Source organism: Nerophis ophidion, linkage group LG15 (genome assembly GCF_033978795.1).
Source record: "Nerophis ophidion isolate RoL-2023_Sa linkage group LG15, RoL_Noph_v1.0, whole genome shotgun sequence".
NCBI classification, from domain to species: domain Eukaryota; kingdom Metazoa; phylum Chordata; class Actinopteri; order Syngnathiformes; family Syngnathidae; genus Nerophis; species Nerophis ophidion.
This window is the reverse complement of record NC_084625.1, coordinates 49,043,252-49,055,595: the sequence shown is the minus strand read 5'-3', so window position 1 is coordinate 49,055,595 and position 12,344 is coordinate 49,043,252.

Here is a 12,344-nt window from a genome sequence, read left to right as displayed (position 1 = left end):
CCTTTGATGGGGATTCTTCAAGAAAAATAAATAAATAAGTAAAATATCGCACAGCTGGAAGGACGGGCCTTTCTGGAATAACAAAGACGCAGACATGCCCGACTTGTGTACAAATTTGCTCGAAACTATATTGCACTTTGCTTTTGTCAGTGCAATTTTGCACCTTTTATCATCCCCTATATTTATTGCTGACCTTAAGATCCATCAAACATATAAAAACTCACTCACCGGGAGGACATTTTGACAATTTTCAGCTTTTTTTCTACATTTTGGCCTGTTTTTTGCCTCTTTCTTACCGGGTCACCTGTGAGTCATCCTGGGGGGATTTTTAATAAATAATCGGTGATTATTTAATTTTCAGACTCAGATGCCCGACACATGAATTGGGGTTTAAAAACCATGTCAAAATGGTCAAAAACAGGTGACCCGGGAAGAAAAAGGCAAAAAACAGGCAAAAATGTGGAAAAAAAGCCAAACATTTTCAAAAGTTTTTTCCCCACATTTTGGCCTGGTTTTTGCCTTTTTCTTACCAGGTCACCTGTGAGTCATCCAAAAATGAGCCAAAATGTAAAAAAAAGAAGACCAAGAATGCCCCCCAGGATGACTAACAGGTGACCCGGGAAAAAAAAGGCACATGTGGAAAAAAAGCCAACATTTTTCAAAAGTTCCTCTTGGGGAGTGAGTTCCACAAGTCCCACGGAGGGAATTTTGACCATTTTTCCACATTTTTCTCACCAGGCCTGGAAACATTGTCAAAATTCCCTCCCCGGGAGTGGTGGTAGTCACTCTCCGGGAGGAAATTTTTACACTTTTTGGCCTTTTTTCACATTTTGGCCTGTTTGTTTTTTGCCATTTCCGTCCCGTGTCACCTGTGAGTCATCCAAAAATGAGCCAAAATGTAAAAAAAAAGACCAAGAATGCTCCCCAGGATGATTAACAGGTGAGACGGGAAGAAAAAGGCAAAAAACAGGCAACAATTTGGAAAAAAGCCAAACATTTTCAAAAGTTCCTCCCGGGGAGTGAGTTCCACAAGTCCAGGGGAGGGAATTTTGACAATTTCCCCACATTTTTCTCACTAGGCCTTTCCCGGGACTTGTGGAAAAATGGTCAAAATGGTCAAAATTCCCTCCACGGGACTGGTGGAAGTCACTCTCCGGGAGGAAATTCTGACACTTTTTAGCCGTTTTTTCACATTTTGGCCTGTTTTTTGCCTTTTTCGTCCCGGGTCACCTGTGAGTCATCCAAAAATGAGCCAAAATGTAGAAAAAGACCAAGAATCCCCCCAGGATGACTAACAGGTGACCCAGGAAGAAAAAGGCAAAAAACAGGAAAAAATGTGGAAAAAAACCAAACATTTTCAAAAGTTCCTCCCGGGGAGGGAATTTTGACAATTTTTCCACATTTTTCTCAATAGGCCTTTCCCAGGACTTGTGGAAAAATGGTCAAAATGGTCAAAATTCCCTCCCTGGGACTGGTGGAAGTCACTCTCCGGGAGGAAATTTTTACACTTTTTGGCCGTTTTTCACATTTTGGCATTTTTTTTGCCTTTTTTGCCCCAGGTCACCTGGGAGTCATCCAAAAATGAGCCAAAATGTAAAAAAAAAAGACTAAGAATCCCCCCAGGATGACTAACAGGTGACCCGGGGAGAAAAAGGCAAAACACAGTCAAAAATGTGGAAAAAAGCCAAACATTTTCAAAAGTTCCTCCCGGGGAGTGAGTTCCACAAGTCCCTTTGAGGGAATTTTGAAAATGTTTCCACATTTTTCTCACTAGGCCTTTCCCGGGACTTGTGGAAAAATGGTCAAAATTCCCTCCCCGCGACTGGCGCAAGTCACTCTAAGGGAGGAAATTTTGACACATTTTGGTCTTTTTTCACATTTTGGCCTGTTTTTTGCCTTTTTCGTCCCGGGTCACCTGTGAGTCATCCAAAAATGAGCCAAAATGTAAAAAAAGACCAAGAATCCCGCCAAGATGACTAACAGGTGACCCGGGAAGAAAAAGGCAAAAAACAGGCAGAAATGTGGAAAAAAGCCAAACATTTTCAAAAGTTCCTACCAGGGGGTGTGAGTGCCACTAGTCCCGGGGAGGGAATTTTAACAATTTTTACACATTTTTCTCACTGGACGGCATAGCTCGGTTGGTAGAGTGTCCGTGCCAACAACCTGACGACACAACATGGCGTTGTGTCCTTGGGCAAGACACTTCACCCACCTGCTCCCAGTGTCACCCACACTGGTTTAAATGTAACTTAGATATTGGGTTTCGCAATGTAAAGCGCTTTGAGTCAATAGAGAAAAGCGCTACATAAACATAATTCACTTCACATAATTCACTTCACGAGGCCTTTCCCGGGACTTGTGGAAAAATGGTGAAAAGGGTCAAAATTCCCTCCCCGCGACTGGCGCAAGTCACTCTCAGGGAGGAAATGTTGACACTTTTCGGCCTTTTTTCACATTTTGGCCTGTTTTTTGCCTTTTTCGTCCCGGGTCACCTGTGAGTCATCCAAAAATGAGCCAAAATGTAAATAAAAGACCAAGAATCCCCCCAGGATGATTAACAGGTGACCCGGGAAAAAACAGGCAAAAATGTGAAAAAAAAGCCAAAAATTTTCAAAAGTTCCTCTCGGGGAGTGAGTTCCACAAGTCCCACGGAGAGAATTTTGACAATTTTTCCACATTTTTCTCACAAGGCCTTTCCCGGGACTTGTGGAAAAAGGTCAAAATTCCCTCCCCGCGACTGGCGCAAGTCACTCTCGGGGAGGAAATTTTGACACTTTTTGGCCTTTTCCCACATTTTTTTCAGTAAGCTTTTCCCTGGACTTGTGGAAAAATTGTCAAAATGGTCAAAATTCCCTCCTCGGGAATGAGTTCCACAAATCCTGGGGAGAGCCAAAATATATAAAAACGCCAAAAATTCCCCCCAGGATGACTCACAGGTGACCTGGAAGAGAAAAAAAGGCAAACATAGGAGAAAGTGTGGAAAATGGCCGAAAATTGTCAACATTTTGACAGTTTTTTCATATTTTTCTCACTAGGCTTTCCCTGGGACTTGTGGAAAAATTGGCAAAATGGTAAAAATTCCCTCCCTGGGACTTGTGGAAATCACTCCCCGTGAGGAAATTTTAAAAATTTTCGGCTATTTTCCACATTTTGGACTGTTTTTGCCTTTTTCTTCTCGAGTCAACTGTGAGTCATCCTTGGGATTTTTTGGCCTTTTTTAAAATTTTGGCTATCCCCAGGACTTGTTGAACTCACTCCCGGGAAAGGAATTTTGAGAATTTTTCCACAAGCCTAGTGAGAAAAATGTGGAAAAATGGTAAAAATTTTCGGCTTTTTTTCCACATTTTGGCCTGTTTTTTGCATTTTTTTTCCTCCTGGGTCACCTGTGAGTCCACCTGGGGGGATTTTTTAGCTTTTTTTTTTTTTACATTTTGGCTCTCTCCAGGACTTGTGGAACTCACTCCCGGGGAGGGAATTTTGACCATTTTGACAATCCCTCTTCTTTTCTCCGACTCTCATCCTCATTTGGGATGTCTGTTGTGATTTCCCTTCCTGGTTCCATGACCCGCCCTATCTTGCCTCTGATTGGTTAATGTTAATGATTAATGATTAATTAGTCAGTTAATATTTTTTGTCCCTAATCTTAACCAATCATGACTCATCATAGTAATCCCCCTTCCCCCACCCCATGCCTTCAATAACCACTTCTGAGTAGCAATTATACAGCTGCAGCCGGCCTCCGTGGCCCCCACTCCCTCCCCTCTGTTGCAAGTTTTGTTGATTCTATGTAACATGTTTATGTGTGCTAAGGCGATGAGGTTTATGTTCCTCGGCCTCAGTCTGGAGCCCCTCCCAGGAGTCCAGCCTTTGACTGAATGATATAATTTCTGTTGTACTGTACTATCTGACAGTGGCTTTCATTAGCAGTTTTTTTTCCCCTCCGCACCAAATGTTCTTAAACCTATTTACCTGTTGTCCTGTCAAGTGAGATCCATGTAGCGGAACAGCCCCTTGTTGTTGCTTGTGCCAGAGGGCGGCGTCACACCTTCATGCAGAACCCATGTCTGTTTCACATGACTGCCTCAGCGGCACTCGCCATGTGTGGCTCAGAATGCGCATCACCGCACCGTCGCGTCCTTTTCTCTCTTGCTCTCTGCAATCCGTCCGGCGCTCTCCCCCGAGCGCGAGCAGGGACGGTTCCCCTCAAGGTCAGACCACATTTTCCTCTGCTTCCTTTACTTGATTGCGGCCTTTTTCAGGAAACTATACTGCCGTTTTTATGGATTTAACAAAAGGATTTGACCCAATCGGTCAGAATATCTTGATAAACAAGCTAAAAAGGTATGGCATCTGTCACGGCGCGGGCTCGAACTCGCTTTTCCCCGGCAGCTGGGTCTCCCAGCACCTCCGCTGGCAGCGCGCTGAGATACGCCCTTGCTAGCGCTGGCCGCGTCTTTCCCAGATGCCGGCAAGGCTGTGGGCGATCAGCAATCTGCACACCTGGAGATGATGCGCAGACCTGCCTTCATAAGCCTGAACAACCTGCCATCCCTCGCCGGAATATAACCTTCTGTTGTCCCGTAAGCGATCGTTTTCCTTCCGCTTCCCCGGATCTCGACTGCCTCCCTTGATCTTCTGGACACGGACTCTGTCGCCTCTCTCTGCCCCACGGACCTCGCTTGGATCACGGACCCCTATTTGCCTAGCTCCTTTTGATTTGTGTGCTTCCTCATCCAACAATTATGGGAATACTCGACAGCTAATTATTCATACACATAGTCTTCCACCATACACCCCTTTTGGATCTAGTTCACACACACCATTCCTTTCTTGTTTAATTCAATTATATTGTTCATTATATCACGGTGGGAGAGGGGTTAGTGCGTCTGCCTCACAATACGAAGGTCCTGCAGTCCTGGGTTCAATCCCAGGCTCGAGATCTTTCTGTGTGGAGTTTGCATGTTCTCCCCGTGAATGCGAGGGTTCCCTCCGGGTACTCCGGCTTCCTCCCACCTCCAAAGACATGCACCTGGGGATAGGTTGATTGGCAACACTAAATGGGCCCTAGTGTGTGAATGTGAGTGTGAATGTTGTCTGTCTATCTCTGTTGGCCCTGCGATGAGGTGGCGACTTGTCTGGGGTAAAAAATGGATGGATTATTTACTATATTGTTAAAAAAAAAAAAAAAATAGAACAATGTTGCCCCCTCGTGGTTCTGTGCTGTCACAACTCCCTCATCCGACCATAACAACATCAGAGGTTTGGTCTTGAACTGGGTAAGAAGTTACTTAACCAACAGGAAACAGTACGTGAAGATAGGCGAAAAAAGGTCTACAGAGCTAGTGTAGTTGTACTAACACACATGGCGTGCTGCGTGTATCATGATCGATATTAGATTGTGACTCACTCGATGATAGTGGTTCGTCTGGTTCAGCTGGCCGGGCACATTTTATCCAGTTTATTTGGGTAAGCACTCCATTTATGTCCAAATAGCTTGGCTCCAAATTCCACATTTTTAGAGTCGTCATTTTCAACTCACTCTCTCGTTTTCCGTCTGCTCCGTCATCTCACACATTCTTCGTTTTCTCTTCTTAAAGCGGGAGTTCATCCTCTGTATGTTCAGCTTCAAAAAACACATGGTTGTGAATCCTCATTTCTTGCCGGAAGTCGGACGTGCGCTGCTATGGAAAGGGTAATAAATACGGCGAGAAAATAAGTTCAAGCAATTATCAAAATGACCAAAATACAGTACATTTTGTACATATTACAGGTTGTTATGACGGTGTCTGTTACTACATTATATTTACACTTGCAGTGTGTATATTGTACATATTACATATTGTTATGAAGGTGTCTGTTATTATATTTTATATATATATATTTGCAGTGTGTAAATAAAACATTTTTATGGTGTTTAATGCTACATAAAATATTAACTTGCAGTGTGTATATAAAATATATTGTTATGAAGGTGTCTGATGCTACATTATATATTAACTTGAAGTGTGTATATTGTACATATTACATATTGTTATGAAGGTGTCTGTTACTAAATTTTATATATATACTTGAACTGTGTATATAAAACATATTGTTATGAAGGTGTCTGTTACCACAGTATATATGTACTTGCAGTCTGTATATCGTACTTATTACATATTGTTATGAAGGTGTCTGTTACTACATTATATATATATATACTTGCAGTGTGTATATAAAACATTGTTATGAAGATGTCTGTTACTACATTATATATATACTTGCAGTGTATATATAAAACATATTGTTATGAAGGTGTCTAATGCTACATTATATATTAACTTGCAGTGTGTATATTGTACATATTACATATTGTTATGAAGGTGTCTGTTACATTTTATATATATACTTACAGTGTGTATATAAAACAAATTGTTATGAAGGTGTCTGTTACTACATTTTATATATACTTGGAGTGTGTATACTGTACATATTACATATTGTTATGAAGGTGTCTGTTACTACAGTATATATATACTTGGAGTGTGTATAATATACATATTACATATTGTTATGAAGGTGTCTGTTACAACATTATACATATACTTGCAGTGTGTATATAAAACATTGTTATGAAGATGTCTGTTACTACATTATATATATACTTGCAGTGTATATATTGCACCTTTTGCATATTGTTATGAAGGTGTCTGTTACTACATTGTATATATATACTTGCAGTGTGTATATTGTACATATTACATATTGTTATGAAGGTGTCTGTTACTACATTATATATATATATACTTACAGTGTGTATATAAAACAAATTGTTATGAAGATGTCTGTTACTACATTTTATATATATACTTGAACTGTGTATATAAAACATTGTTATGAAGGTGTCTGTTACTACATTATATATATACTTGCAGTGTGTATATTGTACATATTACATATTGTTATGAAGGTGTCTGTTACTACATTATATATATACTTGCAGTGTGTATATAAAACATTATTAAGATGTCTGTTACTTCATTATATATATATATATATATATGTATATATATATATATATATATATACATATATATACTTGCAGTGTATATATTGTACATATCTCATATTGTTATGAAAGTGTCTGTTACTACATTACAGGCAAAAAAATAAACAAAAAAGTATCATCCCGCTAACGTAAAAACAAGTCAAAACAGGAAGTCCGGTCGTGGCTTCCTTTGGGGGGGAATCTCAGGTGGAAGGCAGCATGTTTCTAGAGCAGAAAATGTAAGCCAAGTGCTCTGACATTTTCACCAAACCAACATTTGATGACTTTTTCCCCTGAGCAGAGGACACTGCAGGGATATTTTTTTTCTCCCTGTATGTGTGTGTGTGTGTGTGTGACTTCCCCCACCCCCCAACATACTGCACCTGTTCAATTATTAAGCCCTTAGTCTGGTCGGGTCCTGAGCTGCAGGGGAGGCTTTACCTGCCGATTAGAACGCGGCTCGTCACCGGCCTCGTATCTCTGTTGTCGTCGGGGCCTCAGCCGGATGACTTTTGCTACATTATGCAGGCGGAAATGTCATTACCTCATTGCACGCTTGTCATTTGCAGCCTTTGGTCTCCGAGGGGGCAGCAAGGGTGTGTGTGTGTGTGTGTGTGTGTGTGTGTAAGCCACACAACACAAACGTCTGAAGTCCACACAACAAAGGACTTACTATTCCTTCTAGCAAGTTCCTGATGAAAGGACTCAGTGGAAATGTTAAAAAAAAACAAACAAATACAGTTATTCTAATGATCATTTGTACAATTATACCTGGATGAAAATGTAACTGACGTATAGGGGTGTTGAAACCCGAAAGGGACAAGCGGTAGAAAAAAAATGGATGAGGCGATTCGTGAATTATATTTGTATAGCACTTTTTCTCTAGTGACTCAAAGCGCTTTACGTAGTGAAACCCAATATCTGGTTTTTACATTTAAACCAGTGTGGGTGGCACTGGGAGCAGGTGGGTAAAGTGTCTTGCCCAAGGACACAATGGCAGTGACTAGGATTCGAACCTGCAACCCTCAAGTTGCTGGCACGGCCGCTCTACCAACCGAGCCATGCCACCCCAATGCTGACAGAATGTAGTCTGAATGTCAGAATACTTTGAATGTTGAGGAGTTTGAATTTCCAGGAAAAAAAACGGGAATTTGGTTCAGGAACTTGGGAAAGTGTTAGTTGGATTGTCACGCCCATAAGGTCATGATTGGTTATTTTTTGGACACTTGTTTCCTGCTTTGGCACTTCCTTGTTTTCTTTGTTTCCATAGGAACTCATTCATTTCCACCTTGTCTCCAAGTCACGCCCCGGTCTTCAGTTCTCACACCTGTTAATCATTATCACAGCTATTATTTAAGCCACAGTTGCCAAGTGTTCAGTCTGGCAACTTTACATATTCCTCATCTACCTTCATGCCATGCTATTCTGTTTACTATGCTGTCCATTTCTCGTGAGTTTTTGTTATTCATGCCACAATGCAAGTTTTTGTTTCATGTCTATAGTTTTGCAGCCTTTGTGCTAGTTTTTTGTTTTTTCATTAGCCAAGTTTGTTCTCCACCATTGTGCGCGCCCTTTGTTTGCCTTTGTTTAGTACATAAATAAACATGTACTCACATTCACATCTCGCTCGTGCAAACTATACTTTGCGTCGAAGAATAGTTTGAATGTTGAGGAGTTTGAATTTCCGGGAAAAAAAACGGGAATTTGGTTCAGGAACTTGGGAAAGTGTTAGTTGTCACGCCCATAAGATCATGTTTTGTTTTTGTCATTTTTGGTTATTTTTTTGGACACTTGTTTCCTGCTTTGGCACTTCCTTGTTTTCTTTGTTTCCATAGCAACTCATTAGTTTCCACCTTGTCTCCAAGTCACGCCCCGGTCCTCAGTTCTCACACCTGTTAATCATTATCATAGCTATTATTTAAGCCACAGTTGCCAAGTGTTCAGTCTGGCAACTTTACATATCCCGCATATTCCTCATCTACCTTCATGCCATGCTATTCTGTTTACTATGCTGTCCATGCCTCGTGAGTTTTTGTTATTCATGCCACAGTGTAAGTTTTTGTTTCATGTCTATAGTTTTGCAGCCCTTGTGCTAGTCTTTTGTTTTTTCATCAGCCAAGTTGGTTCTCCGCCATTGTTTGCCTTTTTTTAGTGCATAAATAAACATGTACTCACATTCACGTCTCGCTCATGCCAACTATCATTTGCTTCGAAGAATAGTTTGAATGTTGAGGAGTTTGAATTTCCAGGAAAAAAATGGAATTTGGTTGGGGAACTTGGGAAAGTGTTAGTTGGAATGTCCGGGATTGCCACGCCCATAAGATCATGTTTTGCATTTGTCATTTTTGGTTATTTTTTTGGACACTTGTTTCCTGCTTTGGCACTTCCTTGTTTTCTTTGTTTCCATAGCAACTCATTAGTTTCCACCTTGTCCCCAAGTCACGCCCCGGTCCTCAGTTCTCACACCTGTTAATCATTATCATAGCTATTATTTAAGCCACAGTTGCCAAGTGTTCAGTCTGGCAACTTTACACATCCCGCATATTCCTCATCTCCCTTCATGCTATGCTATTCTGTTTACTATGATGTCCATGCCTCGTGAGTTTTTGTTATTCATGCCACAGTGCAAGTTTTTGTTTCATGTCTATAGTTTTGCAGCCTTTGTGCTGGTTTTTTGTTTTTTCGTTAGCCAAGTTTGTTCTCCGCCATTGTGCGCGCCCTTTGTTTGCCTTTGTTTAGTACATAAATAAACATGTACTCACATTCACGTCTCGCTCGTGCCAACTATACTTTGCGTCGAAGAATAGTTTGAATGTTGAGGAGTTTGAATTTCCAGGAAAAAAATGGAATTTGGTTCAGGAACTTGGGAAAGTGTTAGTTGGAATGTCCGGGATTGTCACGCCCATAAGATCATGTTTTGTTTTTGTCATTTTTGGCAATTTTTTTGGACACTTGTTTCCTGCTTTGGCACTTCCTTGTTTTCTTTGTTTCCATAGCAACTCATTAGTTTCCACCTTGTCTCCAAGTCACACCCCGGTCCTCAGTTCTCACAGCTTCTAATCATTATCATAGCTATTATTTAAGCCACAGTTGCCAAGTGTTCAGTCTGGCAACTTTACATATCCCGCATATTCCTCATCTCCCTTCATGCTATGCTATTCTGTTTACTATGCTGTCCATTTCTCGTGAGTTTTTGTTATTCATGCCACAATGCAAGTTTTTGTTTCATGTCTATAGTTTTGCAGCCTTTGTGCTAGTCTTTTGTTTTTTAATTAGCCAAGTTTGTTCTCCGCCATTGTGCGCGCCCTTTGTTTGCCTTTTTTTAGCACATAAATAAACATGTACTCACATTCACATCTCGCTCGTGCCAACTATACTTTGCGTCGAAGAATAGTTTGAATGTTGAGGAGTTTGAATTTCCTGGAAAAATCAGGAATTTGGTTCAGGAACTTGGGAAAGTGTTAGTTGGAATGTCCGGGATTGTCACGCCCATAAGATCATGTTTTGTTTTTGTCATGTTTGGTTATTTTTTTGGACACTTGTTTCCTGCTTTGGCACTTCCTTGTTTTCTTTGTTTCCATAGCAACTCATTAGTTTCCACCTTGTCTCCAAGTCACGCCCCGGTCCTCAGTTCTCACACCTGTTAATCATTATCATAGCTGTTATTTAAGCCACAGTTGCCAAGTGTTCACTCTGGCAACTTTACATATCCCGCATATTCCCCATCTACCTTCATGCCATGCTATTCTGTTTACTGTGCTGTCCGTGCCACGTAAGTTTTTGTTATTCATGTCACAGTGCAAGTTTTTGTTTCATGCCTATAGTTTTGCAGCCTTCGGGCTAGTCTTTTGTTTTTTCATTAGCCAAGTTTGTTCTCCGCCATTGTTTGCCTTTTTTTAGTGCGTAAATAAACATGTACTCACATTCACGTCTCGCTCGTGCCAACTATCCTTTGCGTCGAAAGAATAGTTTGAATTTCCAGAAAAAAATGGAATTTGGTTGGGGAACTTGGAAAAGTGTTAGTTGGAATGTCCGGGATGAGTGGAATGTGTTGATGTTGGATTGGTTTGAATCGGTGGGAAAATGTGGGAATTGTGCAAAATGGAAAAATGTCCCATTAATTTCATATAAATTTCCTGGAAATTTTTGGGAAAAGCAAGATTTTTCTCAAAATGAGCTGAGTTGCTTGGTGTTGGAATCGTTTAAAACGGTCAAGAAAAGCTGAAGTAGTAACAGCTTTTTGATTGAGAAATTGTATAATGGAATTCCTGGAATTTCGGGAAAACCAGGAATGTTTCTAGTTCCTTACCCAACTTGTTTTTTTAGTCCTGACTAAGAACAATGTTTTGACGGTGAAACAGTTGAAATGGAATGAAAAAGAAGCAGTAGTCAAATGAAAAATATTGGAAACAGGGTTAAAAAAACTAAGAATTCCTTGAAATGGTTGTTTGAATGTCTAGGATGAGTTGAAGGTGGAATGGTTTGAATCGGTTGAAGAACGGGCAATTAATTCTGAATTAGGAAAATGAAAAAAAATTGGAATTTTGGTAAATCCGGGAATTTTTGGGGAATTGTTGAAGTAGAGCACACACTTCCCAAACAGGCTGAATATTTTGGAACAGTTTAAATCAGAGGAAACATGTAGAAATGGTGGAACTTTGAAGAATGTCACATTGATTTTAATGGGAATTTCCCCAAAATTTGGGAATTTCGGTAAAAATGGGATTTTTTGGGGAAAATGGTAATGGAATTCCTGGAATTTCGGGAAAACCGGGAAGGTTTCTAGTTCCTTAACCAAGTTGTCCTGACTAAGAACAATGTTTTGATGGTGAAACAGTTGAAATGGGATGAAAAAGAAGAAGTAGTCAAACGAAAAATATTGGAAACAGGGATAAAAAAACGAAGAATTCCTGGAAATGTGTTTGATATGGAAAATTGTTGTTTGAATGTCTAGGACGAGTTGAAGGTGGAATGGTTTGAATCGGTTGAAGAACGGGCAATTAATTTTGAATTAGGAAAATGAAAAAAAATTGGAATTTTGGTAAATCCGGGAATTTTTGGGGAATTGTTGAAGTAGAGCACACACTTCCCAAACAGGCTGAATATTTTGGAACAGTTTAAATCAGAGGAAAAATGTCGGAATGGTGGAACTTTGAAGAATTTCACATTGATTTTGATGGGAATTTCCCCAAAATTTGGGAATTTCGGTAAAAAATGGAATTTTGGGGGGAAAATTGTAAAAAACAAACAAACTTGAATAGTCTGAAGGAGTTCAAATGGTTGGTGTTGGGGCTTTGGAAACCAGGATTTCAGGAAA